This window comes from Apis laboriosa, unplaced genomic scaffold, assembly GCF_014066325.1.
Source record: "Apis laboriosa isolate Shangri-la unplaced genomic scaffold, ASM1406632v1 scaffold68_cov148, whole genome shotgun sequence".
Classification (NCBI taxonomy): Eukaryota; Metazoa; Arthropoda; class Insecta; order Hymenoptera; family Apidae; genus Apis; species Apis laboriosa.
The window spans coordinates 4,316,033-4,335,024 of record NW_025224135.1 but is presented as its reverse complement, the minus strand read 5'-3'; the positions used below and the strand labels follow the sequence as shown (position 1 = coordinate 4,335,024).

At 33.7% G+C, this 18,992-nt stretch overlaps 1 protein-coding gene and 1 long non-coding RNA gene across 2 annotated transcripts in view; one reads left to right on the top strand and one right to left on the bottom strand.

Moving 5' to 3' along the window:
• The window catches only part of LOC122718880, a 139,195-nt gene that overhangs the window by 78,021 nt on the left and 42,182 nt on the right, over positions 1-18,992 (bottom strand). The window lies entirely within an intron of this gene.
• On the top strand, positions 6,547-8,284 carry LOC122718909. The gene is made up of 3 exons (XR_006347480.1): positions 6,547-7,001; positions 7,336-7,612; positions 7,975-8,284. It is a non-coding gene; the product is annotated as an uncharacterized LOC122718909 (long non-coding RNA).

The following is an 18,992-nucleotide window of genomic DNA, read 5'->3' as shown; positions in this document are numbered from 1 at the left end:
GGTTTCCATCCCCTCCACCGATCACTGTCCTCTGTCCTCGTTTCAACGATTCTCCCTCCGACTCTTCAGGTGTTTACTCGACTGTCAAAGTATCATCGATTTGTTGGAAATGGATAATTTCAACGAGCGAGATACTTGGATATATGGTTTCTTGTTTTAAATGACGAACACGAGATGAGTAAGCGAGAAAATTTTTTTGTCGAGTATTTAACGAGTATATAATTCTAAATAAGGAAATGTATAATAATTATTTTTATTTAATTATTCATAAATTAGACAGATGCTTATATTTTAAGACACTTTACATTCGTCAATGAATAATAGAATTGCAATCTTTCGAATGGCAAGATCAAATTTGGTAGGGAAGAAAGTATACATGTCGCATTTATCACGATAATAATAATTGTTTGTTTACACAAAATCATCAATTAAATTTCAACCAAAAAAGAAACCAAGAAAAAAAAAGGATATTATCAGTTTAAATGAAGAAAATTCTTTTCATGTATTCGGGGATCATCGAAAGCGAAAATCGTGGTTGACAATCGATCGTGAATAAGAGCGTTCGATCTGAAGTTGGAGTCAGGCGGGAACAGGCGGAACCAATCGCGCAAAACGGATTACGTTTCAAGATTCGAAACACGCCACGATACGAACACGGTCCTTTGATCCCAGAGGAAAGATAAGCGCGCACATGGAGGGAGAGGGGAGCGACGACGCGAAGGGGGCGAAGAGGACGCGCACGATGGCATGCGAGCTTTTCGCCTTTGCCTATGCGCATCGGCAAAGTGGAGCGTGTATACGCGATTTCCCCCACTTCTCCTTCTCTTGTTGCGGTGTTCCACGGCGTCACGCATCGTCGGTCACGCCGCAAAATCCCTAGGATCCGCGATCCTGTATCAGCGTGACCGCGCGCAAATTGATTGCCAACCCTATCGTCTCTCTTTCTTCGTTTCTCCAGAATTATTTGCAAATACGGTAACTTTTTTGATCGTTCGAAAAGGATTCGATTAGAATTTTGTAGAATTTTTTTAGCGATCGATCGTTCTACTATATTTAGAATATTATCAGCGCCATCTGTACTGTTTACCACTGGAAACAAGTCTCGAAAGGAATACAATGAATCTGATTGGTTAATTTAGAAGAAAACGCCTTTTCACATGCATTTTTGTTTCTACTATAGTATTTGTCATATATACTAAGCCAAAACGACAATCTGTATTTAAAGCTTGATGCATTAGCATATTCAATTTTTATGATTTTGAATACTCAAATTATAATTCTTTTACTATATATAGTGTATAGTGTCAGGATTGTCAACAAAACGTCTAAAGTAGATATAGATAGTTCTAAGATCCCTCTAAGATTTGTCGTCCTTGTGTCGTTCCGCGAAATTTCTTTCCAGCAGTGAATAATAAATAGATTATATCTTCTAAAGAAAGTTTGATTAAAATTTTGTAGAATTTCTTGTGGTTCGTGGATCATGATCTTTAGAATCAATGCCATTTGTTGATTTATTTTATTTTTTGAAGAAGAGATTAAAGATTTTAGAATAAATTGACTTTTATTTTTTATTCAATTTTTAGGTTAGCTTTTGTATCGTTCAATAAAAGTTCAATTAAAGTTTTGTAATTTAGAATATTTTTACATAAATGTATCATTGCACTTTATCTTTTGAAAAAGACTTTCAAAACAAAGACAATAAATCTACGATTAAACTAGAAATATCATATAATATAGAAATAATAACTTCAAATACAAAATATATATTATTTATCTTTACAATACTGCAATCTTTTGAATCTCACTATTAATTAGAAACAGTTAGGTTATCAATAAATTTTCTTAGGAAATAATGTCACACGTTCCTTTTAAACTTTTTAATTTCAACTCAATCTATTATCCATACAATTGCAAAATCGGATATATATTTCTTCAATAATTCTCATTCCTATCACCCAACAGTTCACACTCATTCTATTTATACCGATTAAATCGAATCAATGCAAAAGTCAATCGTAAATTCCTCGTTCATTATACTCAATCGTCGCCGTTTTATCCAACGATCGTTCTAACATTACAAAAGGGTTGTGTCGTGAGTCATCGATTGACGTTCGATCCTGTCACCGATATATCCGTTATAAAGTCGTTACGACATGGCTAAGGCGCGATATCGATGTACTCGCGAGATATTGATCTCAAGCCCACTATCCCGAGGAAACTTTGATCGCTCGATATCATGGAAATTAATCATTCAATTTGTTATTAAGAGAAATCTGCTTTTCTTTGCACCGTAATAGTTAATATATAATTTATCTCGTTCTTTGCTTTTGCCGATTTTAATGATTTGTGGATAAATTGTTTTTTTTTTTTTTTTTTTTTTAATGAAATTTTAGATTATGATGATAAATTGTTTAGTTTCAACTAAGTAAAATTTCTAAAACAATACTTGAAGTTAGAAATGTTATCATAAGAATTAAAAAAAAATGATATAATCAATTTATAATTTGAATATGTACGATTAATTCAACAATATCGTAGATTATGAAAAATAAAAATACATATATATACGTAATTTATTATTTGTCAATTTTTATTTATTTCTTCAATTCTTGTGCTGAAACAAAATTTTACAAACAAATTTATCGATTACAATAAAGTCAATTAAAATAAAATATATATGAAAAAGTCTATTATACATAACTTTTAATATTCATTGAAAATCTAATAATATTTCTATTTCTTAAATCATACAATAAATATCGTATAAATGTTTTTTCTTCAATCATTCTCCTTAAGTCTCAAAAAAAAAAAAAAAAAAAAAAAAATGCTGATAAAATATCGTTATCGATCAAAAGGGTGCAAAAAATGAGGACTCTGGCACAAAGTGTATCCATTTCGATTCCGAATGGACGTTCGTTCGAAGACCAAAGGGAGCCAATGGAGGTATTGCTTAATTGGCATATCAATCCCGGAGGAAACGAGAGATAATCGGTTGGCCGAGGCGGCACAATTGAGATCCCGCGGGTTAATAAAGTTGCACATTGGCCACGATTAAGCTTTTCGGCTGACGTTCGACCCGTGTCGATTAATCGAATATGAAAAATCGCGAGCTCGAATCCCAACAACCTGTTCCTCATTCGAATTATCCTCGAACTGATACTGCTTGAAAGTGTGTAAAATATATATAGATTTGAGTAACAAAACATTGGATTTTCTATAAATTTTGTATTTTATAGATGAGAATGAGAAATTTTTTGTTATTAAAAAAATGTGAAAAAAAAATGAATTGAAAAGAATTGTATGTATCAGTATAATAAAGTTAATAAAATTCTTTACAAGAATAAATTGAGAAGATCAATTTTATGAAAAATTTATTAAGGGAAAGATTAAACGAAGACGTTAAATTTCTTATAATTTCGTTTATAATGAACGACAATAAACAATTAATTATTATTAAATTAAATTAAATTATTAAAAAAAATTAAATTAAACGTATCGGCCAATCGAAAATTTTCTTTTACGTTACGCACACGTGCAAAATTTCTGCAAAAGGATGTTCACGATAGTAAGTAGAGGGTATGCATCGCTTAAAATAAATCGTTCCACTTATCAAACTTGTGCCTTCGACCAAACCTCTTCTATATAACACACAACACAGGAAACAGCAGTATGGCGTGACCCAAGTTACCAACACTCGTAACGATAAGCTACAAAATACACGAACTTACGAACCATTTAAGACGGTTGGCGTTTCATTTTAAGCCTGGTTTTCCGATTTCTCTATCACGAAACATCGTAAAAAGAGGGTGGAGGATCAATCTCGAAAGGGAATCACGCTCAACGATTTCACGAAATTAATCGCGATTCCATCGTGTCGTCGAGAACGATTAATCTTCGAGACGATTCTTTAAGACGTACTCTTTTGGCCACATAAAAGTATGTGAATTTATGGCCAAATAGAATCATGTATTATTCAAGAAAAGATTTTATGCGCATGAGTGATAACATTTTGCTGTGATTGTATATCTTTTTTTGTTTTTTTTTTCAACTGAAAAAAACGAAAAGGGTTATACGATAAAAATTATTTGTGTTGGATCTAAAGTTTAGCAATAAAACAATCAGATGAATTGATCAAAAATAGACAAATAGATTCTAATTGGAAATCGTTTCAAGTTGGTTGATATTGAATTTTAAGTTTAAGTGAAGGATTAAATTAATTTTAAAAAATGCTTAAAATATGTAAATTAACATAACATTTGATGAGTTTCTTTTTTTTCTGATAGTAAAAAAACTTGCCTCTAATGTTTCAAATTCTTTGAAAAACTAATGCTTTGAATGAAGTTTTAATGGTACTTACTATTATAGTAACATTCATAGAAGTAGAAATGTTTTTAATATTATTTATCAAACAATCATTAGATGATAAATATTTCATCTTTTCAATGTGTTATCGATGCACGTGATTTTTAATCAATATTTTGAAGTTGTATGGAATTCATTCGAATGTGAATTTCTTAAGAAAAATAAATATTTCTATTAACAATTCTTCTCTAATTTATTTATTTTATTTATTTATTTTTTTAAGTATTTATTTTAAGATAAAAGTTTTACATTTTCCTTAATGAAAGAAATAAATTATTTTTCTAAAAATTATTTTTCTAAATTATTTTTCTTTAAATATTTTTTCATCTTATAGAAATTAAATTGTAAACGTATTAAAAAAAAATTCGTTTATAAATTCAACATTATTTTGAAATCGAATTATTAATACTCCTAGAAGAAATTTTGACTAACCTCCAAGATCAAGATGCTAATGAATTCAGAAAGGAAGGACATTCGAAATGGAAGTAGGACTAAGGAACAAAAAACGAGTTCTCCTACCGATATCTCGATATCATCGAGTGTCCACAAAAGGTACATTGTTTCTTAGAAAAAAGTCACCATGCGGTGGATCACGGTTGGCCGATTACAGATCTCGATCCGATGAACGCCACTAGGTTGAACGACGAAATGTTCATCGACGAGAAAAAATTTTCTACAAGGTGGAGGAATCTTCCGGTTGAATTAATCGCGGATCTGCTTGGTAGAATCTCGAACATTCGACAATGGAACAAATGAGAAATTCGTAAATTCCCTTATAACAATTATTTTTCTTTAAGAAAATTAAGTAGAAATTAATTTGTGTAAATATTTAAAAAAATTGCTTACTCTAAAATTTGAAATTTCCATGAGTGATTAATTTTTCGTGGTCAAGGTTTCGTTGAATCAACATTATTATCATTTTATTTTCGCTGCTTCAGCGTGATATTGAAGATTGTTGGCACATTACTGACTGTCAAAAATGATACGATTAAAAATCTTGGTTAATTAATATCTGGTTATTTATATAAGATATAAATAATTTAAATATTAGATATAATGAGATAAAAAAAATGAAATAGCTCTGTCTCCATTATAACTAGACTATGGATGTTTATATGTTCATAAGAAATTTAAACATCTAAAAAGTATTTATAATAAAAATATTTAAAATAAAATATCTAAAATAGTATACTTATCACGATATTTATAGAATTTTTATATTTATTTTATCCTCCAAAATCGATTTTTAAAAATTAACGAATATATTAACATCTTATACAATTCTCTAATCTTACTTTAAATCCAATTTCTATTCCAAATTTTACTCACTTCGATAAAAGAATTTTATAATTCTTTTAAAAAATATTTGTTCTTCTTTCTTGAGAAAATAACAAACGAAATGGCAGAGAGGAAATGGGATTTCAATTTTCTTCGTTTATCTGCATTGAATACACTAGTATTGAATAACTAATAGAATTTTTGAAAATTATGAGGACACATTTTAACATTCTGTTTTTAATGCTTTGAAATCATCGTTATCACATCGATTCCAATTATACTCGATACGTTTATTTGTTTTCTTCATCAGGCAATAATAAATACTTATATTTTTATGCTTGCCATCTTGATGTGAACGAACAGAAATTAAAAAGTGCAAAGATCGTAAACCGAATGGCACAGAAGAAAAGAGATTAAGTTATGCGTTCATCAAAAAATAACTAGACAAAGCGTTCTCTATTCCATCTTCTTTGCTAGTATACGCGTTATTATTGGCTAAAGACAGTGACAAAGATCGACAATGGACATATCGAAACAAAGTGAAATAGAATAATTTCATAGCACTTGCGATAATCCAATTAAAATATCAATTATAAACCAATAGAATTTCTTTGATTGAAAGGCTATGTCAATGTTGTAAATTTATCTTTCTATTTTATTTTATTTCGATATAGTTATTGTCCAACTTTCTATTCACTGTTCTTAGTCAATAACCAATAATAATATAGTATGGCAGTGAAGTGAGAATAGAATAAAAGCGTAAATACTTTGTCTAGCCATCTTTTGGCAAACGCACAGTACTTAAGTACATGTAATAACATGTAACTCATATTCTTGCCTGAAGAGGTCAGCTTGACGCACGAAAAAGATGGCGATTTTTTAAGCGTACCGGAAACATCCATGAAAATTGTGTGCACGGCGGCGCATGAAATCACGGCAGACGTTGGCCGTGTAGCGTGTTTATCGACACGAGTGTTATCGTGGTCGGATCTTGCGCGAAGAGCAGCGCTCGTTCGGGTGGTACCAATTTGTCGTTCCTTTATCAACCGTCATCTGATGGCGACCCGACACCGCGCTGGGCCGCGGCCAACCGAATGCAACGTTGCCTTGAAGTGACACCGGGCCTACAATGGGGAACAAAGCGGCGTCCACTTCTTTGCCAGGGGTTTTGTTTCATTCCGCGGTGGACAAGCCTTGTTATTTGTCATGCATTTTGACCCTCGCCGATTTCATCTTGGATATTTTTCTCTGCCTGGTAGAGGTGCTCGCGCGCCAATTCTAAAGAAGGTTCGTACACGCGTGTCTCTGAGAACCGAGTGTTTTTCGCGAGAAGAAAGTGAACGGTGTATGATAAGGAATTGGTAAGTGATGTAAGATGATTTGTATTTCTGAAATATTTATTGTGCGTGTTATTTTTTGGAAATGATTTCAAGTTATTGAAATAATAATATCTTAAATTAGAGAAATTAATAGATGATTATTCAGAATAAATAAACTTAAGTAATAAAATAATTTAAATTTATATTGATTCTTAAATCGCTCAAAGATTGATCAGAATTATTTTTAACTAATATCTAAATCATAAGATACTAAATATATCGATGATCAAATATATGAAATAAAATAATATATGAAATAAAAAAATAAGAATGTAATTTTAGAATATTAATTAAATTTTAATTAATTTGATTTAAGATTTTGATTTACAATGTATGAGAGATGTTCCTGTTATTTCTAATTGAAACGATGTGGATGATTGACTAAGACGATATCGACAGTTATTATATCAAGATAACTGATTTTTTACCCTGGCTAGAAATAATAGAAATTGAATTTGCAAGAATATACAAGCTAAAAAGAAGATACAAGCATCTTGTACCGTCGATGCAGGTTCAATCACAGAGTACAAGTACAAGTCCAATGGCGTAATCTTCCTTCATGTCACTCGATCATCGTTCAGATGAATTTACAGGTGATTCGTTTTTGTCGAACAATACGTCGATTCAATGTTGATTCAATATTGATAAACGCTCCGTCATTCTCTTCATGTACTTTACACACTACTATAAATCCTTGTACAGTCCGCTATTAAAGACATACGCAAATACGAAAATATAAATCTTAAAAATATATCTTTCGATCCATTGTAAAAACATATTGCTAGAAATAATATTTCTGAAGAGCTCTTAATAAATCCAAAAGAAAACGTTTCTTACTTTTCGTGAAATGCCGATGTATAATTAAAAATATTTCTTTTAACCTAACCTAACCTTCTATGACATTTTACAATATTATGACATCTTAATCGCGTTATTGTGTTCCTTTGTCTTTTAGTTTCACACTTAACGGGCCATTATGATGTTAATGGCGTTATTAATTACTGGAAGAGACACCTCCAAGCTTCGATGAAGGTTTCCACAGTACGATACAATCGCTGCGAGGAGGCTCCATTAACCTTTAAACAGATGCTGAGAAAAATGAATAATGAGTCGTGCAATCGCGATTTCAGATGTTAAAATAATAAGCCGTAGAATGTGATCACATACGATGTAGGTATCAATTATTTATGAATGACACGGGACAATTTTTCTACAAAGCTTCACACGAGTAACGAACCGGAACTAACGACCAAATTAAACGTATCTTTTGGGAATATCACGATATCTACATTTCTTTTTGTAACGTAATACCACTGAATTAAGCATTAAGTTAAGTTAAAAGGATAATACCTCGTGAATTTTTATTGATCAGAAACATCAAAAAGATTGCCATTTATTTAATTCTTATTTGAAAAATTATGATGATCTTAATTTGCATTTTAGAAAATATAAATTATCTATTTGTATATTACTGGAAAAAAAGAAAAAGAAATAGATTTTTCTCAGAATTTTTAAGGTAACGTATTCATATAATTATACTACTAATAAAAAAAAAAGAATATTCCAAAAATTTAAATATCTACAGAATATCTAACAAATCATAAGATAATTCTTTATTAAACACATTCACAAATAAAACTTATTATATAACATACATTACTTATATTATTTTTAATTCCAATCTATTCATTTCAGAAGATGAGAAATAAAAGATAAGAAGGAGTAACATCCAATAAATAAATAAATAAAAACCAAGATCGAGAACAAAGAAAAGAAAAAGAAAGATGCACAAAAGTTTCTCCCGAAGATTGCACAAGGCGGAAGTCTCCATGCGTCCAAGGGTTAGCGGTCCATGTAAGAAAATGCTCGGTATAAGGCACCTTCCGGCGAAAATCCCTCGCTCTCTCGTGCCTCTCTCGCTGAATAATGAACCGTGTTCTCGAGTGGTTTGCGCGGTCGAGCGACCGGTCCCGTTTCCGTAAATTATAACCATTAGCGGCACTTGCGTTCCGCGGCCTCACGTCCCGGTAATTTTCGTGAAATTAAACGCGCCGAATCAATTACTCGTTGGTAATCGGGACGATGGCCGGACAACCGCGGTGGGAAATGGCGTGCGCGGCTGTCACCGTGCCAGGTTATCTGCGTTTGTCAAGCGTGTGCGCACAACTTGGTATCGTCACGAAACATTCCCATAAAAGTGTAATTTGCCCGTTGATTTTTGCCACGGTGTGTGTACAATGTGGTTGGCTCACCGGGCGGGAACGACAAGAGGATAATTGGAGGCGAAGTTGGCAACCGGTTCCTTGAGCACTTCCGTTCAGAAATAAGTTATCGATGTACCTTTTGAATATACTCGAGATGATTTGGGATGCTTTTGTAATCTTGCATCGAGTAAAATTTAACGTTTGAAATTTTAATGTTTTGTATAATTTCGATATATGGGGCAATGGTTCTCAACCTTTATTAATCTTTGTAATCTTGTGTTATCTCGATATTCGATTTCGTTTCAATATGTAAAAGATAATAATTTTAAAAATCTGATAAATCTATAAATAGATTATAAAATGTTTTTTGGAGGATTTTAATTTAATAATGTTCTTTATAATCTTGTGACAAATTGAATGTTTAATTTAGTTCTATTTTTATCACTATCATATTTGTATAGAACAGTGATTCTCAATCTATGAGTTGCAATCTATAAATGGATACGAAATGTTTTTTTAGAGATTCTATTTTGGAGATTGTTTGCAGTTCTTGTTTCAAGAAAATTTCAATATTCACTTTTGACATATAGAACAGCACTTCTCAACCTGTGGCTTGCGATCCATAAAGAAGTCTATTTTAATCCTTTATAATTCTCTTTATGTCAAATAAAATTCAATATTCACTTTCAATAAGTAAAACAGTGGTTCTCAACGACTCGTAAAAAGATCTACTATCATTTTTAGTTTTTAATTTTTGGAGATGAATGAATCTAACACCGTGCTGGATCCAGAATAAGTTTCTGACAGAAAATTCGTCCTGGGAGGCGCGTGTTCGTTTTTAAAAGGAGGGAGAACTCGCTCCTTGACCTGTTTCATAGCTTATCCGTCACGCTTGTCGACTTTCGGGACACGAGTATCCACGCTGCACGATACCAACCTGCTGTGTCTCGGGACAAATTTATGAATTTGACAAGGAAACATATGAAACGAGAATAGAAAGAGTTTTTGGACATCGTTCAAGGACGATCTTCAGTTATGAGATCTCGGATGAGATTGGATCCTTGATTCAATCGTCGACAGTTCTTCTTTCCTATTAACCATCATATCTACGATCATCGTACAAGGATTCTTAAGGTTGACAAATATAATTATTCATGTAATGTGAAATTTATTCGTGGATAATTCTTAGAATTGTTGTCGAGTGGAAAATATATTTTATTTCCATTTTTAAAGTATAAAATATTTTCATACGTGGATACGAAACTTGTAGAAATAAAAATTTTTCAAATTTTAACTTTGTGTTAAGATTTAGATTAAAAGATGGGCGAGAAAGATCTACGTGTAATTGTGAATTCTTGGAAATTGTATACAAGATAATTTTATAATTCATTTCACGGATGTCATAAGATTTCACCTTGACAACAACCTGTAATTTCAACGCGTGTATTACCAATTAATTATTCATAAAACGAATACGACAATATCTGTTTCCATTTCAAAGGCAAGAATCCTCGGATGATCCAACGTTTACGAGTTTAAAACATCGATTAATATATTCGATAATCGCATTGAAATCGATTACCGTCATCCGAACGTCAAACGTATTCATGAAACCAAACGTAAAAAGACGGACTTACCAGGCAGGTAGGCAGTAACATATATCAACTTATCTTTGAAAAAGAATGAGAATTACATATCATAATCCTATCTTGAATCTCGTGACGATGCATAATTTAACAACTTTTTTTTTCCATTCGTTATTTCATATTGATATATATTCAAAGGAGAGGGAGAGAGGGGGAGGGGGAGAGAGAGAGAGAGAGAGAGAGAGAGAGAGAGAGAGAGAGAGAGAGAGAGAGAGAGAGAGAGAGAGAGAGAATTGTCCGCCATCAGGAGTGGACAATCTTAATTTTAATTTTAAAAATTATAATAACGGAAAATGAGTGAACAATGCGGGGTGGATAGTGATAAGAAATTTCGATTTTTGTCAGCATATTTCAGGTTAATGAGCAAAAAAGAGTAGAAGAAACGAATCGATTAATCTCTTTGATAAATAAATCTCGTTTCGATCGATTGCCTTTCGATACGCGTGAAATACTATCTGACATAACCACGTCGATAACTGTGTCGTTTTTTGTGATGCAAATAATTTGTGTCATTTGTGCATTGCACTGTTGACAGAGTGGTAATTGCGAAATATTTGATTTTAATCGCAGTTAAAAGGAAAGAATACGTTTATTTGGCAATAAAGAATTATTGCATTGTAATTATTATACTGTGACTTATTACGTTCTAAGTTTTTATACATTTATCACAAAAGTATACAAGTATAGATTCATAGATTCATCAGATTGATTACTATATTTTAAAAATTTCATTATTACTATTCACAAAAATCCAAAAAATATTAACAAACTATAAGTATAGAGCATCTTTCAGTCGTAACAAAATTATTATTCCAAAATTTTGCTATTTATAAAATAACAGTAGTCATATTGTAAAAGGATTAATCCAATCACTATTTCAAAAGATTCAATATCGACAAAATTCCAAAAATTTCACTATTTATTTCAAAAATATCCAAAAATACAAAATAATCATGCAAGTAAAATTATATGTAAATTATGGACTTTAATAGAATTAATTCGATGAAAAAGATAGTCGTGTTACAAAGTAAAAATTCAGAGAATTTCATTTCGGATTACAAAAATCGAAAGATAGTCACACGCGTACAATAATAGAAGATTCCAACGCACACGGTGCACGATACGAATGGCTCAACCGTGGAACTATCCACTATCGACAGATCACGGCGGCGAATACCTCGGCCCGTCCGATCAACGCCGAATAAAAATTCCGCTGACACTTTCCAACGATCGCAACGAGATATCTGCGCGCGCAGAGACGCGCCATTTGTTCCCTTCGACCGGTGACCGATAAGAAGCGCGCCCGTAATCCGCTTCGATCCTTCGATTTGACCTGGATTTATGCGATCGCGATCGAGACTTTTTCCTCGACGTGACACCGAGCTTCCTCGAGTCTCCATCTTCGCCAATTTCTTCGTTCGTTTCAGGTGCATCAGTTGGCCTTGCCAACCGATGCCAGTCATCGTACCTCGTCGATTGATGAATCGTCCTTGTGTATCGTTCGTGTGTATCTCTCGATACGCTTGGAGACCAGATTCGTGTCGTTGATTTTCTTTCCTTTTTTTTTTTGTTTTGTTTTGTTGCACATGTATGTATGGATATATTACATATTCTATACTATCTTTTTTTTTTTTTTAATTGATTTTTAGAAACCTAAGTTTAGAAACTTTAGAAACTTTTACTTAACATTGATTATCACCGTTCTTCACGTTTTCATTTTATATCGCTGAAATAAAAGTTTCGTACAATCTAAATTAAATGTATTTAATCTGATATTGATTTAGATATATATCTTTTTTGGCTGTTCTTTTTTTAAATCTAATTATTGCAATAAATTATTGCTCGTTTCTTGGTATCTCGCGCTGGTACTCTCTCTTGGAACGAGAATCCGTGTCACTGATTTTGCGATTTCTTTCTTTTCTTTTTCTTTCGAATGTATGTTTGTTGTTCTATAATTCCAACGTCTTCAAACATTGGTAAGAATTTTCAATTTTCAACATTTTATATTGCCAAAATTTATTGCAGTATAAACGCTTATCCATTCTTTCTCTATCGAGACATTCGTTTTACGAACATCATAACGTTTCCAAAAAAATACGAAACAATCTTCTTGTCATTAATATTTCCATTCCGTTCATTTTCGTCTTTTTTCTGGCACCAGACAAGAATATCAATTATCCTCGATACTAATTGATTACATTTCAAATTACACTAGTACTATTCGATAAAAATCAATATCCATCATCCGTCATAAACTTTCGCTTCTCGAACATCGATATCGATAACAAACGTTAAAACAAAATAAAATCTATCGTACACGCGAAGGGAAGGGGAAGGCGAGAAAGATTCTTCTATTCTACGATACTTTGTTCGAAGTACCTCGATATCTCCTCCCACGTGGCGGTGGATAAGACGATCCAGGAGAGGGGGAGGGGGGAAGACCGAGGTCCGTAGCCATTAGAAGAGCAGAAAATTCCGCTCGAGGAGGGCGCTCGCCACCGCGGCCTACGCGGAAACGATCCTCTCGATGATTTATAGACGGTGGCTCGTTATCGTGAAAGCGGCGGAGGAGTCGAGGCGGCATCGGTTGCACCACACGGCGCAGCACACAACCGCGGCCAGGATCACGCGCATGCGCACACACGCGCATTCGGCATACCGGGCTAGATTACCTACCTCCGCGCGCTCTCTCGCAATCTCTGTGCGTTGCGCGTTCACCTGCTTCCTCTCCAACCGTGGAATCAATTGCTGGCGTCGAGGAGGACAGTTTTTAATCCTCCTTTGCCTTATTGTCTTACGGGCGAGATCGTTCTCCTCATCGATCATTGTCGTTCCGGATTCTCTATTCCCTTCTTTCTTTTTCTCCTCCTTACGTCTCTTTTCTTTTTTTTCTTCTTTTTTTTNTTTTTTTATTTACATTTCTTTCAGACGACGAGTTGATTTATGATTTGTTGCTCGAACTGCCTCGCCTCCATCATCGAACTCCTCCTTTTTTCGAAAAATTGCGCGTAAATACATAGGTAGGGAACGAATGTTTGAGAATACTTGTTCATCGTTTGCTCGGAGAGAATATTTTTAAAATCGCGCAAGATCCGTTAATAATGGTGGTATAAAAGGGAAGTCGTTGTTGTTTTTAAGTGGTTGAATTTTCTCGATTAAACGAATTTCAACGGCGGAAGATTTATCATCAATTTGAATATCGCCGCAAGATATCATTATAGTAAATCCGATACGATACTTAATAATGGCGATCGTTTAAGCGCGAATGGAAAACGATCGATAAATCGCCTATCCTATGAAAAATAGGCAAGCTTATTGAGAATTGATTTCCAATCCTTGTCCAATTACCAAGGCACCGCGCCTTTCGACGCATTAGACAAACCACTCGACTCCGTTACGTCCAATTACAATCATAAATGACGGCGTCGCCACTCGACGAGCCACGTTTTTCCACGATCGTAAATCGATCATAAATCAATCGATCGTGAAAGAGCGCATCTCGGTGGTCGAAAATCGAGAGAAGGAAGGTTTCACCACTTTTTTATCGCCATGTTCGTCTCGCGCTACGAAAGATCGAATGTATTATATATCGACGATCTCGATACCTCCTGATTTTTAAATTTTTATTTTATTTTTACTGGTCACCGTTATTCGCGAAATTCGTTCAAAATTCGTGATCCACGAATCGAATATATTTATCAATTGCAGGGAAAATATTGTTGAAGGAAAATTTTGAGAATTGAGATATATTTAGAAAAAATTTAATAAGACATCTTTAAAGTTTTTTTAAATCTCGAAAATCGAACGAATCGAATATATTTATCAATTGTGATCTATCTTACGAAAAAAAATATTGTTGAAGAGAATATTGAAAGGAAAATTTTGAGAATCGAGGAGATATATTTTTGTTTAAAAAATTTTATTGGTATATCAGTGTGAAATTAATAACAATTAGTAACAAAATTATAAGGAATAAAATAATTCGTCATAGGATAATTTACAAATACAATATTCGTTAATTGTAAAATATTTTCGTTAAATGAATCGAATATATTTATTAATTGTGATCTTACGAGAAAAAATATTGTTGTGAAAGAAATATTGAAAGGAAAATTTTGAGAATCGAGGAGACATATTTTTATGAAATTTTTATGAAAATTTTATTGATACAAATTTTAAAAAAATATATTTTTAAAGTCTTTTTAAATTTTCAAATCTGGAAAATCATAAGAAATAATTCGTTGATTGCACATATTTTCGTTGAATGTTACTCTCTATTCCAGATTTTTATCTTGACCATCGTTCAATTTATGCGAACGAAAGAGGGGAGAGGGAGAAATTCTATCCCCAAATCCCCGCAATTTTGATGAATATATTTAACGAGGAAAAATATTGTTTGAAAGGAAAATTTTATTTCATATCAGTTATATGAAACTTTAGCAAGATTTAACAAGAAAATCATAAAGTCACAGCATTCTCGAATGTCGCGTGATACGATTAACCTTGAATTATATTTCACGTTTCCAAACGTCCTTTTTTTTTTTTTTTTTTTTTCCTCCATTCAAATAAATTCGTGCCACGAGAATTTCAATGATAAGATAGTAGTAAGGGGCCCCATTAAGAGAAAAACAGAGCCCCTCCCCTCTCCCCCTCCTCGATGAAAATTCATGAGGACATTATATGAACGCGATACGAACGATATGAAATTTCATCGTGCTCAACGGATATGAAATATCCTCCCTTCTGGTCCCTGGTTTCGCGGGAACCAATTAAAATCTCGGAAAAGTCGCGGAGTCCCGTTCCTCAGCCACGGATTAATTCGTCGTTGGCCAATTAAGCCGAAGAATAAACCGTGGAATTAATTCGATCGCGATTCGCTTAGGAGGAATTGTATCAATTACCACGGTTCCACGGCCTAATTAACGGAGGCCTAACTCTCCTCTAATTGATCGACTCTCTGACCTTCGTCAACTGCTCGCGATATTTTTATTCGATCCTTCTCCTTTCCAACGAAGCGAACCTTCTTTTTCGAATCAATTTTTTTCTTTTTTTTTTTTTATTTTTTTTTCTAAAAATTAAAATCAATTCCAAACGGACGAGGAATCGCTTTCGCGACCAAAAGACTCGAAAAAAAAAAAATTGATCGATCGATTTTATTCCTCGTCACGATCAAATACTTCGACTTTTAATATTTTTATTTATCCTCCTAATTAACCAAAATTTAAAAATACATAATTAAAAATTTATTGAAATTAAAATTGAAATAAAAATTTATAAATTTATTGAAATTAAAATTGAAATAAAAATTTGTAAATTTATTGAAATTAAAATTGAAATAAAAATTTATAAATTTATTGAAATTAAAATTGAAATAAAAATTTGTAAATTTATTGAAATTAAAATTGAAATAAAAATTTGTAAATTTATTGAAATTAAAATTGAAATAAAAATTTGTAAATTTATTGGAATTAAAATTGAAATAAAAATTTATTAAAAATTTGTGATACATGTGAAACACAAATGAAAGAATATACACTTTTCCTTTTTCTTTCTTTAGAAAAAAAAAAAAAAAAAAATACGCTTGAAAGAGAATTAACCCGAAAATGAAATGTCCGGGAAGGGAAGGGATTTGATTTCCGAGCTCCGCGTGATTTATCGTGAAAAATGGGGCGAGGGGGGGGGGAGGAGGAGGAAAGGAGAGCGCAGGAGAGGACGACGGCCGATTTGTTAAGCGTACACACCTGCCCGGGACAATAAAGCTCTATCTCGATCTCGCGAAAGGTCCTTTTACCATCTTGCCAGCAGCCAGGCCCCGCGGGGGCGATATATCGCTCGAAATAATCGTGTATAGCGTTTCACTGAGGGCCTAGGCCATTGTCCCTGCCCCGTTCGAGTAGTACTTGGATATCGACCTCTCCCTCCCCTCCTCCTCCTCCTCCTCCTCCTCCTCGCGTATCAATTACGTCGCTTTTCCGCTTAACGATCTTCTTCTTCTCCTTCTTATCGATCGATTCGATTTCTCACGCGAAAAGGAATTATATATTCTCGAATTTTTGATTCTCTTTCGATTTATAAATATTGACACGATCTTTAAAAAGATATTGTTTTCAGAAAGTGAAAGTTTAAAAGAATAAATTTTTAATGTTTGAATATTTCGTTTCGAAATATTTTTGAGGGGGATAAAATAATAATTAAAAATTTCGGTAAATAATCGGTTCGATTTCGATGCCGTGGTTACACATAGAACTGGTTAGGCTTAGCCTCGTGACTTTCCAATCTAATCGTTCCTCACCTATCTCGCTCGTTTACCCGACCCTTATCTCTAGTAGTCGTGGAACCTATCTAACGTTTTACCAGCCACTTATCTATCGGGCTAATCTGGCTTCCAACTCTCGATACTAATTGGAAGTGTGCATTGCGAAAATCGTGATAAATCTTCACCCGTTATTCATTATATTTTCACCGACTTTCCCGAACCTGCCTATTTACCTATCACCGCTCCTGGATTCGTTCGGATCGATCTATATTTCTGCAATCGATACGTCGCGACCGATTTCATCATCAACATCGTTCCGGTTACGGTTGATATAGAGGTCTGATGATAATAGGTTTGATATAAAGGCCAAGGTTACATACAAATCCAATTTGAAAATTTTATTTCTTCAACCTCGTCTTTTTACACGATCAATAATATTACATATACGCAGTTAAAAACTTAATCAACGAAATCGAGAATATGATTCTCGTGTTGAAAGTATACTGCATATATTTTAATATATCTTTGAAGAAATTTATACAATATAACATTTGTAATTTTTATAATATTTTTATAATTTTATAATATTTTATGATATTTGTAATTTTATAATATTCCCGAAGAAATGGAAATTTGCTCGAAGCGACGATATTTCAAACACTCGTGAAAATCGTTTATTCGAGGGGATACAATGTGGAAGGAGGAAAGAATGCTGAAAATCGAATCGAAGAATGTTGTCGGGTTAAAGCGGCTTCCTATTTCCGAGCATATGCGAGGATCTTCTCTCTAGCATTCGCGCGCGTTAGCACACGTAACGAGGACGAGACAGGTACAGGAAAGCAAGATTCTTGCAGGGTTATAGACCCCCTCGATTGCATCGTGGATGACTACGTAGTACGTACGGCGGCCAGCGAACCACCACCGCGCTTAAAATTACAATCTCCCTCTTCCTCCTTCGCGCGTATTATTTTTCCATTATTTTCCCCCGAAAGTGAATTTATTATTTACACACTTTGGCAAATTAAATTCCTTAAAAGGAATAAAGAAAAATAATTTTTTAAATTAACAGAGTCGATCAATTATTCGAAGATTGGGAGATATCTATATTCGGATAATCGGAGAAGGAATCAAATAATTTATTACATCATATAATATAAATACAAAAATAAATTCATACAACTAAATCTATTATATTAATTCTTAATTTCTCCATACGGTTTCTCACGGCGTGATGGAGGCAAGATTGAAAGGGGGTAGATTGGTGGTAATTATTGTATTATTTTCTATATTTACGATATTCTTGACCCCTTCTTCAATCCTTCTCCTCCCTCCACTAAAAAATTGAAAAACGAAACTACCCCCAAACCACCCCCTTCGATCTTGCCTCCATCACGCCGTGAGAATCGCGAGAAGCCGTATGGAGGGGATTAAGAATTAATCGTCGAATTTTTAATCGGCCAAGAAACGTAATCCTCGTCCTTCGAGCCGATCCAGTAACGGTCGACCGTTAGCGGACCTTGAACACCCGGGATTCGCCGACTCTCTCGCGTAATTTAGCTGGCGAACGACGCCGCGGGCATCGTTCTCGTTAGTTCACCGATCCGGAGAATTAAAGTGGGGAGAGAGAGAGAGAGAGAGAGAGAGAGAGAGAGAGAGGGAAAGAAAAAGAGAGACAGACAGACAGACAAACAGACAGACAGACAGACAGACAGAAAGAGAGAAAGAGACGATACGATTCGCAAGGCCTTTATGCTGATTTTTGCTAACAGATTAACAGGCAATGTGGAAGACTCGGGCATTCTACCGAATGCCTAGGCCAAATGAAAATTTTCTAATACAATGTGTACGCTATAATAGCGATCTATCG